Source organism: Narcine bancroftii, chromosome 12 (assembly GCF_036971445.1).
Source record: "Narcine bancroftii isolate sNarBan1 chromosome 12, sNarBan1.hap1, whole genome shotgun sequence".
Taxonomy (NCBI): domain Eukaryota; kingdom Metazoa; phylum Chordata; class Chondrichthyes; order Torpediniformes; family Narcinidae; genus Narcine; species Narcine bancroftii.
In genome coordinates this window covers 13,556,875-13,584,337 of record NC_091480.1, presented here as the reverse complement: position 1 = coordinate 13,584,337, position 27,463 = coordinate 13,556,875, and the positions used below count along the sequence as shown (strand labels likewise).

At 44.0% G+C, this 27,463-nt stretch overlaps 1 protein-coding gene across 6 annotated transcripts in view; it reads left to right on the top strand.

The window, feature by feature from the left end:
- The window catches only part of snn (stannin), a 31,323-nt gene that overhangs the window by 2,098 nt on the left and 1,762 nt on the right, over positions 1–27,463 (top strand). The window contains exons 1-3 of one of the 6 annotated variants that reach the window (XM_069906357.1): positions 16,001–16,174; positions 19,287–19,438; positions 26,209–26,301. The exons of 1 other annotated variant lie outside the window; for it this stretch is intronic. The gene's annotated coding sequence lies outside the window, so the exon portion shown is untranslated. Of the gene's footprint in view, positions 1–16,000; positions 16,175–19,286; positions 19,439–22,301; positions 22,340–22,429; positions 22,531–26,208; positions 26,302–27,463 lie in introns of those variants that run through there. 4 more of the 6 variants (XM_069906356.1, XM_069906355.1, XM_069906358.1 and 1 more) reach the window with 4 other exon arrangements.

Here is a 27,463-nt window from a genome sequence, read left to right as displayed (position 1 = left end):
TACCCCGATGAAGGGGCTCAAGCCCAAAATGTTGCTAACGTATCTTTATCTTTGTTAGATAAGTTCACCATTTTACCAGCTGAGTTTGTTATTTTTTCCAGTGTTAATTTGTTGCATTATTCCTGGCACAGTGAAAAAGGGTTCTCCCGCAAGCAGTCCAATAGGTTATCTCTAACATTCATGCAATGTATAAAGAGCACAAGTTCAGAGTATAGAATTATAATGATAAAAGATCAATGAGTACAAAGCTAGGGTCAATATGATTCCACTGTTGTGTGGTTTCTTTGAGATTCTGATGGCTGTCGGGGAAAAAGCTGTCTTTTAGTCTATTGGGGCACAATTTCACCCTTGCCCCCACATACAACCAAGCCCACCTCCGAGGGAACCAACGATTATACCTCTGACGGAATTGCACCAGACACAGAGGCAAATGAGACCACCTGACTGGCTGAGCCTTGAGAACTTTTAACCTGCCGGGGTTTTTGTTTTAAAAGAGGGGTTGAATGTTGTGATGAGAATATGAAACCGCCGATGGGCAACTGACCCGTCCCCCCCACTGGTGACTCACTCCCTGGTAACTCCTCCCCTCGTGACCCTGGAATAAAGGTCGACCTCCTACTCCCTGTCCTCAGTTTAGCGCTTGGATTCGGGCGAGCTATGTGTCTGAAGTATAATAAAGTCTGTCGTTCCTCACTCTACGGCTTTGGAGTTATTGCTGGAGCCTGTCAAGGAGGAGGGTGAGGGGAGTGTTTCCAGGATGTGATGGCAGCAAGAGATGTAGATTGAGTGCATGGAGGGGAGGTAGGATGAAGTTAGCCCCTCTGACATTTAGGTACCACAATAACTTACATGACAAAATTCTTAATAGCATCCCAAGATACTTGACCAAATCCCTTCATCCGTCATGGTTGGAGGATTTAAGAGATCACAAGGAATAATTTTGTGATTATCAGCTGTTGATTCTCCTTTCCTCTGAGGAATCGCTTCAGTTTTGTATTTCTAAGAACACCCCAATTTCAGTGAAAACTAACGTGGCTAGTGAATTCTCTCAGACGTTCTCTGCACTTGCAAGCAGAGATCTGCTTTTTGGAGCATACGTCTCCACGAGCACGTCAGGAAACCAAAATCCACCTTTCATCTGACAGAGAAGGTGGTAATTTGGCCCATCGAGACGGTGCTAGCAAAAACAGGCTTGCAGTTTATAGTCAGCCACCATCAGCAGTGAGGATCAGATGCTCAAAAGCCACTCAGGAGAAAGCAGTTTCGTCAAACATTTTTCTGATATATTCAGTCATATCTGTGATGATTCAAATTCTGAGATTTATTAACAACCTGATTTATGCTGTTGTTTTATGTAAATCTGATCAAGACAACATTGAGCTTCTGATTTAAAATGCAGCGATCCCAGATGTGTTTAAGCAGTCTAATTTGCTTTAAATCATTGCTAAAACTTTACTGGTCATGGAGACACAATAATGATCTGTATTTTAATTCTGAACACATTTCTTTATGGATCCTATGCGAATTAAACACTTCCAAATTACACTTATTAAGTTGGCACTCTTTGTTTTCATTTTCTTTTAAACTGGCTTTAATTTTCTCTCATTACCTCATTTCCTGATTGTATTCAGCCACTTGTAATAATGTGCAGTCTTCAGGCAATTCTTCATTTCACAAAAGAATAATTTCTTGTCATGGGCTGTTGTTGTCTGAAGATAAATACTTGCTTGGATATTTAAGAGAATTCCTCATCTCTTCCATATTTGAAGATATGAAGTTCTTTCATATCTCATCGGGCAAGTAGTTTGATAGAAAAGAATGTAATTGCTGCTCTCAATACCACACTTATCAGCTCAAAGTTTTGATGTGGTCAGGTCTCTGGATTGGAACTTAAACTCACAATTTTGTGAGTCAACAAATGTTACTCAGTGAATCACAACTGACTTCAAGACCTGGAGGAAGATCGCAAACACCAGACCCAGCAGTGTTAGAAGTGGCGATGCATCCTGGGAATTTGTACATCAACAGAAGCAGTCAGAAAATCATTATAATTTTGGAAGCAACCAATGTTGTTAGCAAGACCTGGAAAAATATCTTTCCTTCATCTATAATTTTTTAAAATAATTTCCCTTTGTTTGAAGGATACATCTTCAATTTAAAAAAAAATCTTACTTCATGATTTTGTTCCTTCTGGGCCTCTCTGATATCTTTTTATATCCCTTTATATCTGATTTTGTATCCTTTTATAGGGCGGCATGGTTAGTGTAGTGGTGAACGCAACACTGTTACAGTGCCAGCGTGGTCTGGTGTGGTGTGAGTTTGTATGTTCTCCTCATGACTGCATGGATTTCCTCGCACCCTTCAAAATGTACCAAGGGTTGCAAGTTCATTGGGTTACACGAGCCAAAAGGGCTTGTTACCGTGCTGTATGTCTACATTAAATTAAATCTTGCAGCAACCTCCGCCTCTTGTTCTAACTTGTTATCTACATTGTGCGTTTCGCTCAGATACTCTCTACCGTTATTTCCCCCTCCTAGCTTTTGTATTGCACTTTTAATGACATTCTCTTTAATCTATCTATTTATTTATTTATTTATTTCTGGTTCCTAATATTTTTCTTTCCTTTAATAATCTCTCTTGGGTGCCTCGGAGAAAATGAGTCCCATGCATGTTTTCAAGCCGAATCACCCAAATTTGGAGAGAAGATGAAAAAAATGCACAGTGATAATCCCTGCCACAACTCGTGTCTTTCACCGACCTCAAGGTAAACTTGTAGGAGCAGGTTTCTGACTGAAACCTTGCCCAGATTTGCCTGGATCGATGTTCCTCCAGTGACGTCGGAAAACCCGTGATTGCCACTGACAAGTTACATCATGTTCGAATGCAACATTGAGGGCAAAGTTCTTGATTCATTCTGCTGCACCCACTGTTGTTCCAGTGATACCTCCTCAGCCATGCCCCTGATGTTGTCTCCCAATACTTGCGCTCTTTTAATGCTTCCTAGCGTTACCTCCTAGTTTAATGCCTGGGGTCTGTCCTTGCTGACTTCAGATGCCTGTGCATGCAAGTGAGAGCCAAACCTGTTTCTGCTTGGAGCGGGGTTCGAGGAGTAATGTTGAGAGGAGAGAAGTAACGGAACAGAGACTGTACAGAAAACATTTGCCGATTAAAGGAAGTAGCTAGAATCTTCGTGTGCTTCGATATTTAAGAAAAAATTGGATAGCTACATGGATGGGAGGGGTATGGAGGGCTAGATCCCAGGTCAATGGGACTAGGCTGAATAATTGTTTAGCACTGTCTGTTTTTGTTCTGCATTGTTCTAAGGTATGAAATGCATTCAGAAATAGTGGTTTAAAGTGAATGGTGAAAACATTAAAGCATTCTTGTGAAGTCCTTGCATTTTCACATGTGGTTCAGTGGAAAGCATTCTGACCTCTGTGTACAATACACAGAAGGGTGGAGAAACTAAGCATCTATAGGAGCCCCCCCACATCTCCATCGGGCACACAAAACTCAAAACGGTCAACCAGTTTACCTATCTCGGCTGCACCATTTCATCAGATGCAAGGATCGACAATGAGATAGACAACAGACTCGCCAAGGCAAATAGCGCCTTTGGAAGACTACACAAAAGAGTCTGGAAAAACAACCAACTGAAAAACCTCACAAAGATAAGCGTATACAGAGCCGTTGTCATACCCACACTCCTGTTCGGCTCCGAATCATGGGTCCTCTACCGGCACCACCTACGGCTCCTAGAACGCTTCCACCAGCGTTGTCTCCGCTCCATCCTCAACATCCATTGGAGCGCTTACACCCCTAACGTCGAAGTACTCGAGATGGCAGAGGTCGACAGCATCGAGCCCACGCTGCTGAAGATCCAGCTGCGCTGGATGGGTCACGTCTCCAGAATGGAGGACCATCGCCTTCCCAAGATCGTATTATATGGCGAGCTCTCCACTGGCCACCGTGACAGAGGTGCACCAAAGAAAAGGTACAAGGACTGCCTAAAGAAATCTCTTGGTGCCTGCCACATTGACCACCGCCAGTGGGCTGATAACGCCTCAAACCGTGCATCTTGGCGCCTCACAGTTTGGCGGGCAGCAACCTCCTTTGAAGAAGACCGCAGAGCCCACCTCACTGACAAAAGGCAAAGGAGGAAAAACCCAACACCCAACCCCAACCAACCAATTTTCCCTTGCAACCGCTGCAATCGTGTCTGCCTGTCCCGCATCGGACTTGTCAGCCACAAACGAGCCTGCAGCTGACGTGGACTTTTTACCCCCTCCATAAATCTTCGTCCGCGAAGCCAAGCCAAAGATAGGAGGTAAAGGGTAACCAATGTTTCAGGCCAGAGCCCTTGGTCAAGGTATGAGCAAAATGCAGGCAGGTATCTGAATTAAAAGGTGGAGAGAGGAGAGGGAGGAAGGGGTGGGGTGCGGGAGGAGTACAGGCTGACAGGTGAAGGATCACAGGTGGATATGGGTTGGAGGGTAAAGGAGAAAAATGCTGAGGTGATGGGAAATGGTGTAGCTCTTTGAATGGAGTGGGATTGGGGGGAGGGGGCAGACAGCATTAACATCGATCTTCAGTTTCCATTAAACTACTCCCGTCTCTCTCTTTCCCAATCCATCTGCCTCCTTTCCTTCAACTCCTCACCCCCTTCCCTCTCGTCCACTCTCCATTTCTACTCTCTCACCCATATCCACCGCTTGTCTTTTAGCCTGTACTCCTGCCCCTACCTCCTCTTTTGTTCTCTCATCCCCCTATCGTTTATATCAGGCACCTGCTTTCTGTTTTCTCATACCTTGGCAAAGGGCTCGGGTCCAAAACATTAGTTACCCTTTACTCCCCATAGATGCTTTATAACCTTCTCTAGCACTTTGATGCATTTTCATTTGCATTTGCAGACTTTCCTGTTTAACTCTTTTCTTTCTTCTGAGTCAGGAAGTTGTGGCTTTATATCCTGCTCGAGATTCTCGAGTGCAAGGTCTCAGTTGGCACTGCAGTGCAATGGCTAAGCAGTGTTCTCAATGCTTCTGTGTCTTTATAACTCCACGACAGGCAGGGAATAGATTCAACATTCCTTTTCTGTCATGTAATAATGACAGTGTAAGATTACATGGAATTTGTTTTCATCTGCGGATTCACCATTGGCAGAAATTGCACGAAGTGCCTCTTATAGACAGAGAAAGAGAAGCAAAAGAGAATCCTCTCAGCGTCACTGAGTGTCCGTGGATTCACCTCCCACAGCCCCCCACAACCACGGAGGGTCCAGCCCAAACCTTCAGCAGCCCAAGCTCCAGATCCGAACCTCCAGCACGAGGTTCAGAGCCCTCAGCTCCCTCTCGCATCTTGGTGCCCCCCTTCGGCCAGTCTCGAGGCAGTCTGCAGCTGTCCACCGCCTGGTGCGTATCCCTCGATCGCAGTCGCCCGCAGCCACCATGGGCTCCTCCTCTCCTCGAGTTGCCAACAGCTCACAGCCATGTTCTTCAGCCGCAGAACCCCTCACTGTTCTGCCACCATGGTCATCTTCTTTGCTTCTCCTTCTCAATGGGGGAAGTGGGGTGGGTGTGGTCTCCCTGTTTTCTGGTGCCCTGCACTAGTCCTCCTCTTTCCCAGAGTTCAGACTCCTCGTGGTTCAAATCCAGCAATGCCTTTAAGGAGTTTGTACCTGCTCCCTATGTCTGTGTGAGTTTCTCTGGTTTCCTCCCACCCTTCAAAATGTACTGGGGTTGTAGGTCAATTGGGTTGTAATTGGGTGGTGGGTCAGAAGGGCCTGTTACTGTGTTGTACGTCTACATTTTTTGAAAATTAAAATTTACGTTGTAAAATTTAGAAAGAATTTTGTGTATTTTGTATAAGGAATGTGGAATCTTGATCTTAATCTTGAGTTATAAGGGATAGGCTGGATAGAGGTTTTTTTCCCCCCCCTGGAGTACAGCAGGCTGAGAGATGCCGAGATATATAAATAATGGCGTCCTGTCTCCAGCGCAGGGGGATCTAAAACAAGAGGGCACGGTGAGAGGGGAAAGATTTAAAGGGGACCCATGGACACGTTTTGTTGCAGAATTAACTGCCAGGGAAGTTGTGGCAGGGAGGGACAATTCTAAGAGGTTTAGATAGGTACATGGTTTAGGAAAGGTTTAGAAGGATTCAGGAAAGTCAGAAACAAATGGGAACAGCTCAGTTAGGCCACATGGTTGGTATGGATGAGTTGGGCCATGGGGCCGACTTGTGTGCTGTCCAACTCTGGGACCCCAACTGTAACACCCCCACCCCCACCACCACCACCAGCCGTCCCTCGCGGTAGGTGACAATTAATGACAGTGGGTTAGGTTCCAGTGTGCTGCACCTCTCCCATCCCACCAGTGGTTACTCGCCGCTTGGGTGAGTTACAGACACTGGGGCCTTCAATGCCTTGGGAAGAGGAGGAGATAGAAATCAGGTGGGAGGGAGAAGATAAATAAATTAAACAGTCGCGCACCCAATATGTGAATTTTACGCACACACTGCAGTATCTGGTTTAAAAAGCCAACTAGATCAAGACTTTACATGTCCCACAGTAATGAGCACCCACTCCTTCAGCACTGAGCACATTGCACTCACTTCATCTTTCACCACACCATGTATCATGTGAATCAAACTGAGAGCTATTTATGCATCTACTTTCAACAGCTGACATCTGTACTTTCTCTCGCTCGCGTCAGATATACTTGTGTATCTCCTTTCCTCTGAGGGAACAGTGGTGCGATCTCAAGCATTGTAAGCAGGTCAAAGAGGACAGTCAGTAAAACAACCACACATTCACAAGAGGGAATTTCTCTGGAATTCTTGAGTTTATGACCCTTAATTTTTATCCTCCACTTGTGACAGATTATATCATATTTTATATTGTATAGATATGTTTTTGAAGGAGATTGTGGGGTTTAGTGTAGGTCACAAACAAACACAAACACTTCCCAAAGCAGATCTCATTTGAAATACCAGAGCTTTCCTCAAACCAGACCCTCCAACCCCGGTGCCTTTGTAAGGACAATAAAAACTGCTTTGCTCGAGGTTTTCTGGTGAGTAATGGATTATTGGTTTACTGGTTTCTGCAGTCGCGGCAAGCTGGCAGCTTGTTGAAACCCTGTTTTGATGACGGGTTGTGAGTTTTGAGTTCAGCCTGTTGAAAACCCTTGTGGTCCATGCAAGAGTGTTTCACCCGAAATAAGGGAAACAAAAGGAACTCTGTGGTGACCTGCAGAAGAAGAGGTTATAATTTGGAAAAGCATGAGGGGACAAGTGTCTTCGGCAAGACACTGAAGTGGCTGATCGGAGGGAGTCAGTTTGTGAGTGTCCAACAAGCAACATAGCTCTCTCTGAAACCAACAAGAACCTTCCTGAGCGGTAACCAATTACTTTTTCACTAGAGCTTGGTGAAAACCCATAAATTTTAAATTCTGTGCACAATATAAGAATTGCTTGATACCAGTGAACTTGGAGGAGTGAGAAGTGAGATTGGACTCTGAACTTATACACATTACATACATGTGTGGTTAGAATTATAAGGGGGTTAAGTTAACAGTAATAAGTTAAACTTTGATTCTGTTTTTATTTTTAAAGAAAATTAAAATGGCTTTTGTTTAAGTAACCATTTGTCTTGGTGAATTTCTATTGCTGCTGGGTTTTGGGATCCTCTGGGCCCGTAACACTCTGAAAAGAATTCTTTGTTTACCTGTCCTCTTTTAAAGTCCTCTGACATGTTCCCCATGCCATTTTTGGATATTACAGGCTCTCCACCTACTTAGAAATTCAGTTCTGGTTTCATTCTTGAGACTTGTTCTCCTTTTCTAATGTTCAGATGAAACCCCATGGGGTCCTGAACACGACGAGCAAGTTCATTGTACTGTCAGTTGCAGACTATCTTTGTTGCTTTAAAGCTGACACTTCTTCAACTCACTGTCCTTTGAGAGCAACAATGTCCTAAGAAAAAATTCAGAATAAGTTCTTGAAGTGGTCCAACTTGTGTGAGTTCCTCGCATCTTATCCTGCTCTGGTAGAGAGCTGGCACAGGCACGATGGGTCAAATGGTCTCACACAATCCTGTGACATTCTCTGATTCCATGTGCCTTATGACGTAAATGCTGTGTTGGAGGTTAAGAATCTACGGGACATATCTGACAATAATAGCATTTTATTCTGTCACCAGAAAAAAATGAAACAGCTTGGAATAATGAAGTGGAGTGACAGTGTTGGAGATGGAGTCTGTTCCATATTACAAATGGTCCGTAAACATGTCCCATAACCAGAGAAACATCAGCAAACCTTGCAGAAAGCCAGCCAAGAAGGCAATCCTGCATTGAAGTTTGAATGTGACACAGAGTTAACTTGGAACTTTTCAGTGATTCAAATGCTGAGCCCATTACTCTCAGTCAGACAATGAAAATAGTGTTGTGCACAATGGACGTGCACTTGAAATTTTTGGAAACCAGAGAATGAATTTTTATTTTCAACAGCCAATACCAGCACTCCAATCGCCCTCTCCTCACCCACCCACTCTGCATATCTTTTGACATCCATTGTAGCTACTGACCTGAATGAGATAACGGAGAACATTGTGCGCTGCTTGGGAAGAGGGGATATTCCTAGACCACACAAGGCATGGGGATGGTCACCCTATAATTAGTGAGGAATTTTGAGCTGCAAGAGGAGAGGTGGGCAGGCCACATGCGTAGGGAAGAGACCTATTTCAACACGACCTGACACTTCCGTGGATTAATAGATATACCCATGAGTTAGGCACAATTTTAATAGAGGGGTGATTTTAGATTCGATTCATTCATTACAGAAAAATGACTGTCTGGAGATATAAATTGGAAATTCTCCGATGGACAGAGTGCATGTGTAATGAAATAAAGATTTATATAAATTACCATTTTCCACAGGAGAGCAGCCATTCTCAACCTATTTTTGACTATGGACTCTGGTCAAAGTCCCTGTGAAGCAGCCAAATTTTACTGGTTTCTTCTGTACTTCTCTCTTACCGACTGCACAAAAAACATTAAAAAATTTTTAATGATATCAGTCCTTGCCCCATCCACCCCCACCACAACACCTTAAATCTGCTGTGGCTCCCGGTTGGGGGGATGGGTGCGGGGCAGGGGCACATTGTCCCTGCTGAGAATGGCTGCACTGGCGAATCTTTCGGGGAGTTATGCAGGATGATCAGTCATCATTTCAGCACCAGACTTGTTGCATTTGTTACATTATCTGTGGCACATTTATTCCTTCAATGCAGTGGTTTTCAAACTGTTTCTTTCCACTCACATCCCACTTTAAGTAATCCCTATGCCACAGGTGCTCTGTGATTGGTAAGGGATTGCTTAAGGTGGTATGTGAGTGGGAAGGGAAGGTTGAGAATCACTGCTCTAGACCCAATTGTTACTGAAACATTTTGCTTGAGAAAAATTGTCATTGGCCCACTTCCTTTGGAGTTCTGAAACCGTGCACATAACGAGTCAATGAGGTACGATTAAAACAGTGGTTTTCAAACTTTGTCTTTTCACTCATGTACCTCTTTTAGCAATCCCTTACTAATCACAGAGCATTGTGGTCCTATATGTTTTACTTAAGGTGGTATGTGAGTGGAAAGAAAAAGTTTGAAAACCACTGATTTCATGGGTTTACTCATGCTTGCTGTGAAGTATACTGTGCTCTCTCATCATAATGCTGTTTCCTTTACATGGAGATGAAACATAGACAAGGTGGCTGCTTTGCAGAACACCTTCAACCAATCTGCCTGTTCCCGAGCCACTCCCACTCTGGCTCTCTGCACCTCCCACTCATGCATTGGTCCATTGAAATTCCAAGGTTGGCTCCAGGTAAACAATGGTTGGCCTGTCAACCTCAACAATTCCCACTTAAGATCAATCTTTTGATTCTTGTCTGCACAACCCCCTTCCAGTGTCATCCCGTGTAGCCTCTCTGGTCTTTAACCATACACCCCTCATTTCCCTACCTGTGGTTTTATTCCTACCCTGAGCAACATACTGTGAATGGTATAAATTTGAAATTTAAAAAGAACTTTTAAAATAGATTTTTTAATTTAATTTTTTTTTTGAGATTTACAGGCCCTTTGGCCCATGAGTCCATGCCGCTCAATTACACCCAAATGACCTACAACCCCCGTACATTTTGAATGGTGGGGGGGGGGGGGGAACTGGAGCAGCCAGAGGAAACCCATGCAGACACAGGGAGAACATGCAAACACCTTACAAACACCACTGGATTCAAACACAGGTCCCTGCAATAGTGTTGTGCTAACCGCCGCAATAACCGTGCCATTCTTGAGTAAGAGAAAATGCCAGAAATACTCAGGTAATCAACCTGCATTATGAACAGAGAAGCAGAGCAAATTTAATATATATTTGTGCATGTATGTTTGTTTGTCTATTCTCCATGAAAATCAATATGGAGCACTCTCAAAATGTCCAAGGAGGTCCAGTTGGTGTAATATTTGATGCCGAAGTCATGACCACATTGACTTTAACCTTCAAGGTTATATGAAGTTCCAAAAAAATTGAACTTGCACCAGGGACACCTCAGAAACTCTCAGCTGAGAATTGTTCATCTATGTTTTGCCAGAAGTCAACTTTGTTTGAACCGTGTATCTCTGTTACAAAGAATATAAATGTGTTTGAAAAAACATATTTATGCAGAATTACATTGAAGTGTTTCGGGTATTTTGTTTCAACCATGTAGTTTTATTTCCTGGGCAGTGCCGGGTATCCTGCTAGTGTTTCACAAGACTGAACATTTTGTTCTATTTTCCTCTCCTTCGATGGACCCTGGTCCTGCTGAGTTTTCTCAGCATTTCCTGATTTTATTTCAGGCTTCCAGCATGTGCAGCTTTCACTGTTATGGAGCAACCAGGCACTGCCACTCATATTGTATTTGATCTCAGCCGTATCTGTGGGCTTCACTTTCCTCTGGCTTGGTTTGTGCTGCATCCTGCATCTATTTTCCTCAGCCAATAATGTGCTTTCGAATTGGCACAATACAAAAGAAATCAGAAGACCTGGACTGCTCGGGGATTGGGCCGGTCCGGATTTGTGGATTTTTCTGGATTCTCAGGCATTTACTTTCAAAATTCAAATTGAAGGAGGAATGAAGAAGAGATGAACAGGTACATTTTGATAGTTTTTCCATTAGCAAATACAGCGTGCTGCATTTATCAAAACAAGCAGTTTTAAAGAAAAATAAAATCAACACGTGACAAAAATGTAAACAAAATTTTTTCACTGCAAAATAAGTGTGTAATACTTGAAATTATGTTAAAAATGTCTTATGTTAAAAATCTACCCTTCAACTCTTTAATTTCTCTTTAAATTTCTCCCCTCCCAACATCTACTGCACCTGGTGCTCCCGCTGTGGTCTCCTCTACATCGGAAAGAGTGGACGCAGACTGGGAGATCGCTTTGTTGAGCACCTCGGCTCCGTCCACCGCAATAGCGTGGACCTCCTAGTGGCCGCCTATTTCAATTCTTCATCTCATTCCCTTACCGACAAGTCTATCCATGGTCTCAGGAACTGCTAGACTGAGACCATCCGTAAATTGGATGAATAACACCTCATCTTCTGACTGGGCACCCTCCAACCAGATGGCATTAATATCGACTTTTCTGGCTTTTGTTAAATCTCTCCTTCTTTCCACATCGTCTCTCCATTCCGTCTCCTTTCGTACAGACATGAAAAATTCAACCTAGTCCCTTAACACATCCAATGGTCACCTGTTGTTGGCCTGGAATCCTCCCCCACCATTGTTTGAATTCTCATATAATCTTTTCTGGTTTTTCCTTGAGGAAGGGCTCAGGCCCGATACGTCAGCGATATATCTTTGTCTCCTATAGATGCTGAAGATAGCAGCTGAGTTCCTCCAGCATTTTGGTGTGTTAACTTAATCCTGTGTCCTCCAGTTCTGGGCAGTCCTGCCTCAGAAGGAAATTCTCATTTGGTCTATGCCTCTCGAAATATTCTAAACCTCTATAAAGTCTCCCTTGACCTCCTACATTCCAGTGAGAATTAATCCCAGCCTTACCAATCCCTCCTTAGGGTTTTTTTTTGTCGTCAGGTTATACTTCATACAAGGAGAAAGTTCTTCTGAGAGCAGTCTAACAGGTCGTCTAATATTCATAGTCATGTAAAATAGAAGGTCATTAGCATAATTAGAAAGAATGAAGTTAAAGTGAGAAAAATTATAATTAAAAAAAATAATTTGAATAAAAAAATTTAGACGTACAGCACGATAACAGGCCTTTTGGCCCACGAGCCTGTGACACCCAATTACATTGCATTCATTTGACCTACAACCCCAGTACATTTTGAATGGTGGGAGGAAACCGGAGCCCCCAGGGAAAACCCACACAGACATGGGGAGATCATACAAACTCTTTACAGTCAGTGCCAGATTCGAACCCTGGTCCTGATTGCTGGCGCTGTAACAGTGTTGTGCCAACTGCTGGGCGAACCATACTACCCTTTTGTACAAAGATAAGGTCAAACCAAGAGCAGCATGAGAGCACTGTGGTGAGGTTCATTCAGAAGCCTGATGGTTGCGGGGAAGAAACTATCTTCAAGCCTGTTTTTGAGTGAAATGCTATTAATTACAATTCCTAAACACAAGATTTAAAACAAAATAGTGCAAAAAAAGAGAAAAGTGAGCCAGTGTGCATCAGTTTATTGTCCATTCAATAATGTTGAGTGCGTGTCTTCAGGCTACTGTACTGCCTGTCTGATGGGAGCAGTGAGCAAAGGGCAAGGCCTGGGTGGTGAGGGTCACACTGATGATAGAAGCTGCTTTCTTGAGACACCACCTCTTAATAATGTCCTCAATGGAGTGAAGACCAATGTCCATGATGGTGCTGACTGAGTTTACAACACTTTGTAGTTCTCTCCTGTCCTGTGGATTAGCACCTCTACACCAGTCAGAATGCTCTGCACGCCGCACCTCTAAAAATTTGCAAACTCCCAACGGAATCTAGCCACTGACAGGCTTTCTTCACCGTTTGTGTCGACAGTAGTCAGCCGGCATTGATGGATTCCAGTTGTCCTGCTACCGTTTTTTCACGGTTGCAAAGACTTTCACCGTGTCCGCCACTGACTGCACCGAGATCAGCAGGGAAGATGTCCAAGGGCGAATGCAGAAAATTAGTTTTCTTTTTAAAATTTTTTTTAAATTTTTCACACTATGAACCATATTAACCAAAATACACACAAACACTTTCCTCTTGAATATACACAGTGTCATTTTCTCCCCTTTTTCCCCCCTCCCTACCCACTAAACGTTCAACATATACAATACAATAAACCCATTAAACAATGTCATCACACAATGAAAATAAACAAGAAAATTGTGTCATCTACTTTTACACACTGGGTCAGTTCATTTCGTCGTCTTCTCCTTCTGTCATTTTAGGGGTTGGAGGTCCACGGTAGGCCCTCTCTCTTGTGTTCCATGTACGGTTCCCAAATGTCTTCGAATACTGTGACATTATTTTTAAAATTATGTTATTTTTTCCAATGGAATACATTTATTCATTTCTATTTACCATTGCTGTACTCTCAGGCTCTCTTCTGATTTCCAAGTTGACATTATACATTTTTTTGCTTCAGCTAAGGCTATCATAATAAATCTTTTTTGTGCTTCATCCAAATTGAGGCCTAGTTCTTTACTTCTTATTTTACCTAAAAGAAAGATCTCTGGATTTTTTGGTATGTTGCTTTTTGTGATTTTATTTAATACCTGATTTAGATCTTCCCAACACTTTTCCACTTTCTCACATGCCCAAATTGCATGTACTGTTGTTCCCGTTTCCTTCTGACAGCGAAAACATCTATCTGATACTGTTGGGTCCCATTCATTTAACTTTTGGGGCATCGTGTTTATTGTATTTCTCATAGTTCCGGAGCATAGCTTTTCCCATGTTTCATTCTTTATCTTTATGTTTAGATCTTGTTCCCACTTCTGTTTGGGTTTACAGCTTATTTCATCGTTCTCTTTCTATTGCAGCTTGATGTACATGTTTGTTATAAATCTTTTAATTATCATTGTGTCTGTAATCACATATTCAAAGCTGCTTCCTTGAAGTAACCTCAGCCTGCTTCCCAATTTGTCCTTCAAGTAGGGTTTCAGTTGGTGGTATGCAAACATTGTACCGTGAGTTAAACCATATTTGTACTTCATTTGTTCAAAAGATAATAAATTATTTCCCAAAAAACAATTTTCTATTCTTTGATCCCTTTTCTCTCCCATTCTCTAAAGGAAAGGTTATCTATTGTGAAAGGGATTAGTTGATTTTGCATCAATATTAATTTTGGTAGTTGGTAATTTGTTTTTTTCCTTTCTACGTGAATCTTCTTCCAAATGTCGAGTAGATGGTGCAGTATTGGTGAACTTCTATGTTGCACCAGCTTTTCATCCCACTTATAAAGTATATGTTCAGGTACCTTCTCCCCTATTTTATCTAACTCTAACCTGGTCCAATCTGGTTTTTCCCTTGTTTGATAAAAATCTGATAGCTATCTTAATTGTGCTGCTCTATAATAATTCTTAAAGTTTGGTAGCTGTAAGCCCCCTTGTTTGTACCATTCTGTTAATTTATCTAGTGCTATCCTCGGTTTCCCCCTGTTTCCATAAGAATTTCCTTATTATTTTCTTTAGCTCCTTGAAGAATTTCTCTGTTAAGGGAATTGGTAACGATTGAAATAGGTATTGTATCCTTGGGAAGATATTCATTTTAATGCAATTTACCCTCCTATCAGTGTTAGTGGTAAATCTTTCCAATGTTCTAAGTCATCTTGTAATTTCTTCATTAATGGCTGATAGTTTAATTTGTATAGTTGGCCTAGATTATTATCTCGTCTAATACTTAGGTATCGGATTGCTTGTGTTTGCCATTGAAATGGCGATTCTTTCTTAAACTTTGTGAAATCCGCATTATTCATTGGCATCGCCTCACTTTTATTTGCATTGATCTTGTACCCCGATATTCCTTTAATTTCTTATGTAATTCTTTTATTGATAATTCTGGTTCTGTTAAGTACACTACGACGTCATCTGCAAGTCGACTGATTTGATATTCCATCCCTTTTATTTTTATCCCTCATTTTATTTTCTGTTCTTATCAGTTCTGCCAAGGGTTCTAGAGCTCAAGCGAACAGTGAGTGGACATCCCTGCCAAGTTGACCTGCTTAATTTAAATTGGTTCGATTATATATCCAGTTACTGTCACCTTCGCCAATGCTCCTTTATATAATGCTTTAATCCAATTCATGTATTTCTCTGGTAGGTTGAACCTCTGTCGTACTTAAAATAAATAATTCCATTCTACCCCGTCCAAGGCTTTCTCTGCGTCTAAAGCAACCGCCACTGTCGGCCTCTTGTACTGCATGGATTAAGTTGACGAATTGTCGGTTGTTCGTCTTTTCTTTAATAAATCCAGTTTGATGTAGTTTTACTAGTTTCGGTACACAGTCGGCCAAATCCGTTTGCTAATAGTTTTGCTATGATCTTCTCATGCGAGTTGAGTCGAGATTTTGGTCCATACGACGCTGTGGATTTGGAATTACTGTAACTCTGGCTGTTTTACGGTGAATCTGGCCAGGAAATGAGTTTTCAATGACATGTTGCTCTTCATGGTTTTGTCTGCTTTGTCAACCAGCAGGATGCAGTGACTGCATCTCCCTCGGTTCTAAAATAGGTGACATCTTAATAAAGGGAATGGGGCAGAACAAAAACACGCTGTGATCAGCGGCCCAAAGCGCCCAGCAAAGCGTTGAGAAAGTAAGGTCCTGGTCACCCACCGTGTCCACATCCAGGTGGGTTCGCAGTCGGGCCGGGACGAGACGTCAATCATGTGAATAATGGAACCTTCCCCTCGCCCCGGGCGGGGTCTCGCGGGTCGCTTCTGATTGGGCGACGGGGGTGGGGGGGGATGTCAATCACTTGGAGCCGGCGACGGGGGGGGCGGCGCCTGGGAGCGCAGTTCGGCCAGGACATTCGCCGGGAGACGCCGCACGGGCGGTGGGCTAGTATGGCGAGAGCGCCGCCGAGTTTCCGCCCGGTCCCGGGAACTGCTGCGCTGAGCCAGCACTGAATCGCCCCACCGATTCTTCGGCGCCTGCAAACATGGTGAGCGAGGGGTGGGGGTGGGGGGGCTTTAATCCAGCAGCGCTGCTTCCCGCAGTGGGAATGTTCAGGGCGCTGGGAGCGACAAAGCGGCCCGACGTGAAATGGCCCGTGAGCGAAGCCGGGTCAGAATCTGCAGGCGAATGGCCTCCTCCGTGTCGCTCATCTCGGGTTTGCAGGGGGGACGAAGCCTTCGGGTTTGCAGCTTGTCAGCAGTTCGTGCTGCGTTGGTGTTTGCAACAGGGAGGGAGGGGGGGGGGGTCTCTGGTTTTGTTTGGAGGGTCGGTGCCTGCTGAGGTGTTGGCCGAAGAGATGCGAAGGTGTTTCGACAGGATGAGGGTGGTTTGCAGCGATTTTTGATGCAGTCAGAATATTGAGCAGCGCGTTTCCTGCCATTCGGCCGAGTTGGGGCAAAACGTCAAGTCCCGCCCCCCCTCCCCCCAATGCAAAAACCAGGGGTGCACCTGCGAATTCATGGCAAGGGAAACCAGTTGACGTTGCACCGTCTCTGCAAGTGCTTGGATTTATGTGTCTTGGAGAATCAGGACCCCCCCCCCACCACCGGGTTTCGGGACTTTCTTTAATTTCACGAAGCTTTTTGCATCTCCTGACGGCGGCAGCAAAAGTGCTCAAATGTCACAACGTTGCCCGTTCGAGCTTCACCCCCATCAATTCTAATGGTCAAGCGGAAGATATAATGTTTTGTCTGATAGTTGCAACCTCACTGGGGTGGGGGGGGGGTTGGGGGAGAGTGGGGGAGAATGGGGGTTGGGAGAGTGGGGGGGTTGGGGGAGAGTGGGGGAGAATGGGGGTTGGGAGAGTGGGGGTTGGGGGAGTGGGGGTTGGGGGAGTGGGGGTTGGGGGAGTGGGGGTTGGGGGAGTGGGGGTTGGGGGGAGAATGGGGGTTGGGGGAGAATGGGGGTTGGGGGAGAGAGGGTTGGGGAGAGGGGGTTGGGGGAGAGGGGGTTGGTGGGGGGTTGCAGGAGAGGGGTTGGGAGAGTGGTGGTTGGTGGGGGGTTGCGGGAAAGGGGGGAGTGGGGGTTGGCGAGAGGAGGAGTGGGGGTTGGCGAGAGGGGGAGTGGGGGTTGGGGAGAGGGGGAATGGGGGTTGGGGAGAGGGGGAGAGGGGGAATGGGGGTTGGGGAGAGGGGGAATGGGGGTTGGGGAGAGGGGGAATGGGGGTTGGCGGATGGGGGGGAGTGGGGGTTGGGGGAGTGGGGGTTGGGGGAGTGGGGGTTGGGGGGAGAATGGGGGTTGGGGGGAGAATGGGGGTTGGGGGGAGAATGGGGGTTGGGGGAGAATGGGGGTTGGGGGGAGAATGGGGGTTGGGGGAGAATGGGGGTTGGGGAGAGGGGGTTGGGGAGAGGGGGTTGGGGGAGAGGGGGTTGGGGGAGAGGGGGTTGGGGGAGAGGGGGTTGGGGGAGAGGGGGTTGGTGGGGGGTTGCAGGAGAGGGGTTGGGAGAGTGGTGGTTGGTGGGGGGTTGCGGGAAAGGGGGGAGTGGGGGTTGGGGAGAGGAGGAGTGGGGGTTGGCGGGGAGAGGGGGAGTGGGGGTTGGGGAGAGGGGGAATGGGGGTTGGCGGATGGGGGGGAGTGGGGGTGGGGGGGTTGGGTTTGTGGTTTAAACACACACACACACACTGGAGAGGCTCAGCTGGACAAACAGTCTCCTCCTCTATGTAGCAAAGGTTAAAACACAGATACATAACCGACGTTTTGGGCTTTTGTGAGAAAATGCTGCGCTGCTCCTTCGGGGGAGCGACTGTCCCATTCACCCTCTCCTGATTTCCTGGTGGTCCCCCCCCCCCCCCCGCAGCAACTTGAGCTTTCACCATGTGTCCACCAGCTGCTTTTCCTCTCCACTCATGACACTTTTCTGGGCATGTTGGAGAAAATCCGAGTATCCCCGTGAAACCCACACAGCAGCTCCTGAGAGAATTTGCCAGTTTCCCACAGACAGCATCGCACCTTCCATCCCTTGGGGGAGGCAGCAGCTCCAACCCCCGGGCCACCGCATACTTGGAAAATTCACCTTTCTGCAGCACATTGGGAGTTTGGTTAGTCTCCTGGAACTCCAGCGATCTGGATTCTTTCCTGACCCTGGGCGGACTTTGTTTGTACCCCCTGTGCCAGTCCACCATCAGACTCGACTCGCTTCAACAGGGACTCATTGAAGGATTTAGTTTTGCATCTTGTTTATTCTCTCTGTATTGCACAGTTTCTATTTGTCTCCATTTATACATTGTGTAGTTTATACTTGCACTGTCCTTAAGGGGCGATTCTGCCTGGCCCGCAGGGAAAAAAAGAATCTCAGGGTTGTATGTGGACTCTGACCATAAATCTAAATCTGTAACTGCATGGCTTTCACCCCCCCCCCCCCCCCCCCACCCCAATTGCTCTGGTTAGATAAGACTCTTGTGGGTAACGGAGTTAAGGGTTATGGGGATAAGGCTGGAAAGGGGTACTGATGGTAATGATCAGCCATGATCTAAAATGGCGGTGCTGGCCCGACGGGCCAAATGGCCTACTCCAGCGTCTATTGTCTATTGGTTTCCTCTTGTAAATCACCGACATGCAGGTTGCTCGGTTAATTGGCTATTGTAACTTGCCCTTATGTAGGTGAATGGTAACATCTGAATTGATGGGAACATGGAAAGAATAAAATGCTCTGAGTATATGATTAGTGAAAATGAGTGATGGTCTGTGTGGACTTGCTGGGACTATGGGGAGGGGGGGCATTTCCATGCTGTAATTCTTCATAAATACATCATCCAAACCTGACTCCTGGAACTTTCACCAGTTTAAAAACCATGTCTATTTAAAAAAAAAGACTTTGTGATTCTGTTTCTGGTCATCCCTTCTGGGGACAGCATCTATTCCGGTGGAAATAAAGACTTGCTTCGCTGGAGTGGGTTTCTCATCCCTTTCAGAACATCCCAAGTAAAATTTGGTAGTGGAGACCATATGGCAGTGTCACCAGTTTTGGAATGTGGAACATGCATTAGCCAACTAGCTCCCAGAAATATTATAAAAAACAAATAACCTGCTTTTTAAAGAGTCAATGTATAAATACTGGCCACAGTGGTGGGAATAACCCTTCTGCTCTTTATTGAAACAGCATCAAGGGATCTGTTTAACAACACATCTCAAGGACAGGCTCCTTTGATAGTCCAGCACTCTGTCAGTATTGCACTGGCATATCAGCCTGGATTGTTGTGCTTGGAATTTCTGCTATAAAGTTGACCTCCCATCCTTCAGGCTCCGCCCGAGGTGAGAGTACTGCCAAATGAACTGAAATTGGTGCCTCTTCGGTCGGTGTTTGTTGCTGTGTTTTTTTCTCTTTGTAACCACTCTTCTTCCCTGCCCAACACTCTGTGCCTGGTTTTGTGAATGGAATAGCATGTGATGTAAACATTATCTCTTGCTACTGGAGTCTGTCTTTTTCAATGAAACTTCCATTCAGTCCAACTAAGCTGTAGCCAGGGATCCCCTGAAGAACTTCCGATGCAAACTAAGTTCTCGGTAGAAATGTTTCTAAAAATAGAGATTAATAGCTTCATCAAGTAAGGACTCACTTCTGAGGACAAGGAAATAAGAGGAAAGAATGTGGTTACCTTTTGTGTGTTCCAGAGCAAAAGTTTGTTTTAAGGCACCTCTATTCATAAGGACGACATGATTAATGTGGTATTAATTAGTATGTAGGAACGGAGTGAATATTTCAGGAATTAACAATCGTTCATTGTAGGCCACTCAAGCGTTATGAGGGGGATGGGAGGGTAGTTGCAGGGGGGGGGGGGGTTGTTCCTAGAAAATGGTGAATAATGTCATTTTTCTGTAATGCAAAGGAGTCTCAACTGTGCATGTGTCAGGAACAGGGGATTATTTGTATTCATCTGTGAGAAGAGCAACAGAAAGGGTGAACTTGGGGCAGGGTGTCACGCTGATGGTAATGGTGTAAATAGAATCGAACGTAACAATGCACTGCAACAGGAAGGTGTGGATAAGAAAGGAAGGGTAGTTTTCCTTTTGTAAGTAACTTGTGAATAAAGTCTGTTTTTGTTTGTTTTTAAAAATGGTGAACTTGCAATGGTTGTTGAAAATGCCCTTTGGGTTAGCCGTTGCCCTTTGGGTTAGCCGTCGCCCTTTGGGTTAGCCGTCGCCCTTTGGGTTAGCCGTCGCCCTTTGGGTTAGCCGTCGCCCTTTGGGTTAGCCGTCGCCCTTTGGGTTAGCCGTCGCCCTTTGGGTTAGCCGTCGCCCTTTGGGTTAGCCGTCGCCCTTTGGGTTAGCCGTCGCCCTTTGGGTTAGCCGTCGCCCTTTGGGTTAGCCGTCGCCCTTTGGGTTAGCCGTCGCCCTTTGGGAGGGGAATCTGCCGTCTTTGTCTAGTTTGCCTCTGTGTGACTCCTGACCCAATAACATGGATGTCACGCAGCTTTATGGGCACAACTGACGAACGTGAAAGAATGTGCAAGAATTTTTTTGCAGATTCAGGTTGCAAAAGATGGAGGAATGCCACATAACGTGTATCCAGAAAAACACAAACTTTTTGGTGCAAGTCTGATGGAAACAATTAAATTTTTTGGACCAGATTTGTAACATGGTAAACAAAGACACCAGAAAAACTGGTACATTCTGGTAGGGTATGGAATTAGAATTTTAGTGCAGCAATTGCAAAATCCTGACTTTGTGCATGGATTTGATACTTGGTAGTTAATCATTTTTTCTGGTTTTCAAAGATTCATGACTTCAAATTTTTTTTAAACATCAACTGGTTTCATATTTTTGATCTGTAAATGGTTATTATAATGGACAGATTCCTGTTTTAGATTCACATAAGTGTTGCTTTCTAGAATGCCCACTGACAGTGAGTTTTTGTTATTAAAGCTAGCATGAATAGGATGGGCCAAAAGATAGAAGGCACAGTTACCTTCAGAAGGCTGTTACTGCGCCAGGGGTTCGAATCCCACGCGGTCTGAAAGGAGTTTGTACGTTCTCCTGTGTCTCTGTGGAATTTCCCCGGGGGGCCCTGGTTTCCTCCCACCCTTCAAAATGTGCTGGAGGTGCTGGTCATTAGGGTGACATGGGCTTGTGAGCCAAAAGGGCTTGTTAGCCTGTGGTACATCTAAATTATTTTTTAAAAAAAGGCGGGTTTCAGTGTCTAAGAGTCTCTTAAATGCCCCCAATGCTTCAGCTTCCACCACCATCCCTAGCAAGAAATTCTCTGTAAAAAAAAACTTACCCCTGATGCCTTCCCTAAACTGACTTGCTGGTGCTCGTCTCAAGCTTTGTTGCTGCACAAGTTTGACAGTGTAAGGTCATAATTTATGTCCCACTCCACCTTCATCCCACCTTCAAATCCATTAACCTCTGTCTTTGCAAATTTCCGATCCTCTATTCCAATCAGTTCCTTGTACAGTACATGGTTGAACCTCTCAAGTTGAGTCCTCTCTTTCCTCCAAATTCTGTCTGAATGTTTTTGAATCTTCTAAAAGGTGGATAAGCATATGAAGTGCAGCTGGCAGGGTTATAGGAAAGGAGCAGTCTATTGAGAATGCCATACCAGTGGAGAGAATAGATTTCTTGGGTGGAATGAACCACAACAGTTCAGTCCAGTTTCCGCTCATCTTGAATACTGGAGTGACTTTGAAAGTTACAAATGACAGCCTTTGATTCTGTCACAAAGGCTAAACAAATCCTACTTGCCTCTAGTGTGGTTGTCTGCCTCACCCTCTAACACCTCTCCACTGTTTTCCAGCTGTACCTCAGCACCAGGTGAAATCCACACAGTCACAAGGAGAACATGCAAACTGCACACATGGCTGAATGTATGAAGCAGTGGTTCTACTAGCTGCACCACTGGAGTTCTTAGATGATGTGTTGTTTAGGATGCCAGTAGCTAGGTGGAAAAGAACTTACAAAACTAGTTCTCGAGGCCAGAGATGGGCATTGAATGTACAATAGGAATGGGATCAAAACAGCAGGAAGGGAGATCTAAAGGAAGGTGACATCATTTCCATTCAAATAATTTAACCTTGAACCAAGCTTTTACTCAGGTACTGAATTTTGATTTGGAACTCTAAAATGTAGTCTAGTGAGGATAATATGGAAAATTATAACATTCTGTTTTTTTTTCCAGACGTGCAGGCCAAATGCCCCAATTAACCTACAACCCCAGTAAGTTATGGAAGATGGGAAGAATGTACAAACTCTTTAGTCAGCGCCACATTCGAACCCAGGTCCTCGATGCTATTACAGCATTGCGCTGACCGCTAGCTGAGCCCCCTCAAGTTATGCTCAGGAGTGACAACATTCAGTGTCAGATGTGGTCATCACCCATGAGGTGGCTGCCCATTTTCAGTGTTAAGGTAGTCCTTGCAATTATCCTGTGTTGTAAATCTATTTTGTATTTTCTCCAGATAATTTCTTATAAAAATGCTCCTTGATTCAAACTACCTTTTAAAAAAAAAAATCAAAGCAGTTCTTTTTGGCAGATCCATAAATTTAGTTAGCAATGGAAAAAGGCTGAATGAAAATGATGCAGGTTGATTAGCCAGTTGGAAGGACAACGTTTAAACCACCTTTTCAAGGAATGTTCCATTTAATCAATGCAGCTCCACTTTTGTGTTCTTAAATGTTGACTTTAGCCACACTTCCGTGTGTCTGGATTTTAGCTTTCCAGTAAGAAAAATGTCATGTTAAATGCATCATTTGATTTGTTACCAAGTTGGTTCACTTTGATTTTTTTTAAAGCCTTACAATTTGCCTCTTGGGAATAAGGTCTGATGGTAGTACCTTGAATGCCAGAGAAGCACAATGTTTTATTGCATAGAGTTTGTGGAATGTTTCCTTTCTGGAGGAAGCTAAAAACTTAAGGAGTAAGGACTTGTTCTCCTCACTTCCTGTTGGTTATCCTTGTGCTTCTGGCAAAGTTGAAACAACAGGAAATTTGAAGTGGTCAAAATCATTGCTTTGCGCAGAAAGAAAATGTTTCCCTTAACATTTTTCACTGTAACCACAAAAGTACAATCAAGCAGCCTATCTAAATGTATAAAATTAACTGTCTCGCCACAAGTTAATGAGCAAGACAAATCGAAGATTGCCTTGGTTGGATTAGTAATCAAATAAGAATCCCCCTTAGGGTGCCAGTAGCTCAGTGATACTGATTATGCTGATACTGCATGACTGCAGAAGTTGAAAAGCAGCTCCCACCAATTTGTATGACAAGATGATAGGTTGGAAAACACAGGATGACGCTTTGTGATTTGTGCTTCCCCTTTCATCCAGGGAGGGACACTGAGGAGATTGGCCAGTGGGCTGTGGAGTCGGATCTAAAGGCAGTAAAAGTATGGACGAGAGCTTCAGCCGCAAATTAATTGGGCTAGGGTAGAGTTGAGAGGTGAGATGATCTTTAGTACCAGTACAGATTGCTGAAGCTTGGCTAGGATCGCAAGCAGTTTGGATTCATTTAGATGCTGTGGAATGGATGGAAGGATTAAGAGTTAGATGATGGTGAGTTCAGGCTCTGGAGCTTTTTATCTTAATTAAACAATTGGTCATGATATCGATGTGATCAAGGGAAGAAGTATGAAGACAGACCTGGCAAGCTTTTGAGACACATTGACTGAATTTATTTACTCACCTGACTAAACCTCAAACACAAATATGTTTGCCTGCGATGTAATCTCAAAACCTGTAATCATCCAGCTATCTATAGTACCATCTTGAAACCATCTCGTTTGATTATTTAACAAATTGGTGCATGTTATGTAGAAAATGTGTTTGGAGCACAAGTGATTAGTCCCTTGGCTTCACTCCAGTTATAACCTAAAAGTGGAATACCTACGTTTCATAATTCAAGTGAAGGCAAAAATTTGCATGTTACTGTTGGAACTGACAGTCTTCTCTATTCAGTCTGCTTTGAATTTTTCTGCTACACCTTTCAACAGTTCATCCCAGGTGTCATCTGCGAAGTAGAATAAGTGAAAGCTTAATTTTTCTTTTAAAACTACTTAGTGCACATATGGAACCGCTAATACTTGCATGCAAGAAAACAGACTCAATTCCCAAAGGAGCTGGTGATTTACTGCGGCATTTGTTTGTTTGATCATTCTCGCACGTTTGTAACCTAGAGAATCAGATTTACTGCCACATAGGTGGAATAACAAAGGAATGGATATAAATTTCAAATGTCTTTCCAATGCTGGCTGTGCATATCTGAATTATATATTCATACATTATTTTGAGTTCTGCGCAAGATGCTTGTAAAGCATTAGGCCTGTACTTGATGGACTCAATCAAGGTGAAAGCCAAGAGCTCCATTTTGAATTAAATGGATAACAAGCTGTTTCACCTATTGACTCCTTTCTCCAAGTTACAAAGCAAAATTTCAGATTCAAAATAATTTTAAGTTGAATTTAGATGAAGGAAAAAATTAAATGCTTTGTTCTGCAGGGCATTTTGTTCCTCAACTGAAGAAAACTTGGATCTCTGAAACTCCTTACTTGTTGATGGGATGTTGCCAATGTAATTGGAACACAGTCAAGGCTCAAGATTCCATTCGTCATGTAATACAAACAAATGTAATGCACTGCCCAGCACCTCTAATAATAAGAGCAAGAGAAGCGAGTCCCTTCAGAGACACTGTCTGTGGATTCACCTCCAGTGCTCTTGCAGTCTCAGACTCCTGTTCAGTCTATTGGCAACTCAAGCTCCAGATCCAAGCCTCCGATGTGATCAGGAAGCTATCGAGGCCCTTCTTGCCCTCTCAAATCCCAGTTGCAATTCCTGGTTCCCATGAGCCAGTCTCCAGCAGCCCACAGACTGGTGTATGTCTTTTGACTGCAAGTTGCCAACAGCCCCTCATTGGTCCCCTGACATGGCCATCTTCCTGTAGGTCATCTCCCAGGCCTGCTCCTTCTGAATGGGCGATGCTTCCCCATTTCTGGTGCCCTGTGCTGCTCTACTCGGGTGTTCAGCCCCTTGTGGTATGCTGCCTGGCAAAGGCACATACCTCTGTGGTTACAGGACATTTTGCCCAGCATAACATTAACAAGGCTATTAGTTTTCAGTGTTGCTCGTTAGTACACTAATCACAACTTTGTAGGCAGAGTTCAGTTCTGTTCTTGGCCGCAGAGTATACATACGTATGTGAATGAAGACTAAAGACTTAAATGTCATCCAGTATTAGCGCACAGAGTCAACAACACTAACTCTATTGAGCATAACTTGTGCTAACTTATCCCAAGATGGATCAAACCAGTTGCATTTGGAGGGGCGGACACGGTAAGGCACTGAGGATTGCGTTTGAACAGAAGGATTTCGGAGAGATAATTTCCTGAAGGTGACATAAATTGAGCTTTTCGCACATTAGCCTTCATAAATCAAAACGTTTAGAGTATAGGATTTGGGGTGTTATGGTAAAGTTGTAGAAGCCATTGAAGCCAAATTTAAGAGTATTGCATGCAGTTTTGGTCACCTAACTACTGGAAAGATAAATAAAATTGAAAGAGTGCAGAGAAGATTTACTAGGATGTTTCCAGGTCTTGAGGAGCTGAGTTACAGGGAAGTTTAAACAAGTGAGGACTTTATTCCCTGGAGCTCAGAAGAATGAGGGGAGATGTGATAGAGATATATAAAGTGGGTAAAAATGCAAGTAGACATTTTCCACGGAGGTTAGGTGAGATACCAACATGAGGACATTGGACAAGGGTGAAAGAGGAGTTTAGGGGGAAACATTAGGAGAAATTTCTTCACACAGAGTGGTGGGAGTGTGGAGTGAGTTGCCAGCAAAAGTGTAATTTTCAACATTAAAAAAAAAAAATTGGACAAATATGGAATGGGTGCAGGCCATTGGGACTAGACAGAATCATAGTTTGGCACAGACTGGAAGACGAAAGGGCCTGCATCCATGCTGATTAGTGGGGTGGGGAACGTCTGGCTAATCCCACTTTCCAGCACTGGTTGCAGAATGCATCCCTCTCCCCCTTTTAAATGCAACCATTTCTACCAAATTTCATGCAGCTAACTAACCCTTCCACTTTTAGTTGAAGAAATATCACTTCTACGAGTTCTTATCTAACAAGATTAACAAAAGGATGGGGAACTGGAGCATTTTTATTCTTCTAGTGTGGCATAAGGTGAGTAAAACTTCCACACATAAAGGGGGAACCAGCACAAATTAAGTTTGCTCTGTCAATGTTGCAAAATTTAATAGCATGTTTTGCCCATTAGAAACACTTAGTTACACATGATAAAACCACAATGTTTTAAGTGATTTTACATGGTTTCGAAGAAATGTCTGGACAATCACAGATTGCAGCCAATCCAGTGTTTTGCTGCGTCAAATTTTTGCTGTTGAAGACCTGTTAATCAACAACTATGCCGATCAGGTGCTTTTTGTAGGGTTCATTAAACACTGTATTATAATACACTATTTCTTCTTTGAACTGTTGGTGGGGGGGTGGGGGTAAATTGTTGCACTAGAATTTCTTCTCCTGCCTTTACAAAGGTCTCTGCCCCACAGTTTGCAGAGCAATCCATTTGCATGTGTAATAGCCCAGAGCGTTCTTTTAGCAAAGTTCAGCACATTGGACTTGACTCCAGTGGAGCCAAGGACAGATACAGTTCAGCTCTACTCCAGCTGTGGGTGACATAACAAATGCAACCCTTTTAATTTAATTAGCATTAAAGTTTGTAATGATTTGTTGAATGTTCTGATCCTCCTCTAGGAATGGAGCGGCTCAGACTCCAGCTGAATTGGATCTGCAGAGGTGTGAGAGGTTGATGTAGTGATTTGGTGGGGGGGGGGGGGGTGTAGGGGAAGAAGAGAAACAGACGGGGGTACAAACCAAATGCAACTGGTTTGATCCATCTTGGGTTAAGTTAGCACACAAGTTAAGTGTGATCCAGCATAATGCAATATACTATTCTATAGCCAGGCAGTTTGCCATCCCCGTACTAAAGTTAGAAGTTCTCCAGAAGCAAAATGTGTGACCCTGAGAATCAAAGAATCTGTTCATAAATTCACAGGAATTTAAATAATATAAACAATGTTTACCTGACCTGCTTCTCCAAGACCTGTTTCATTTATTTCAAATACAGTGGAAACAGGGCTTCCCTTCCAAGGGGAAAATTAACGATAGATAGATTCAAGTACTAAATTATAAAATAAACCCCAGAATGCATTATGCTCATTTAAAGAATTGCAGGGCTTTCCCTTTACAATCCTTTAACAGTGGAAGAGGTGCTATAAATGTTTTGGAAAAAGTAGGACTAATAATCCAATGCACAGACAAGAAC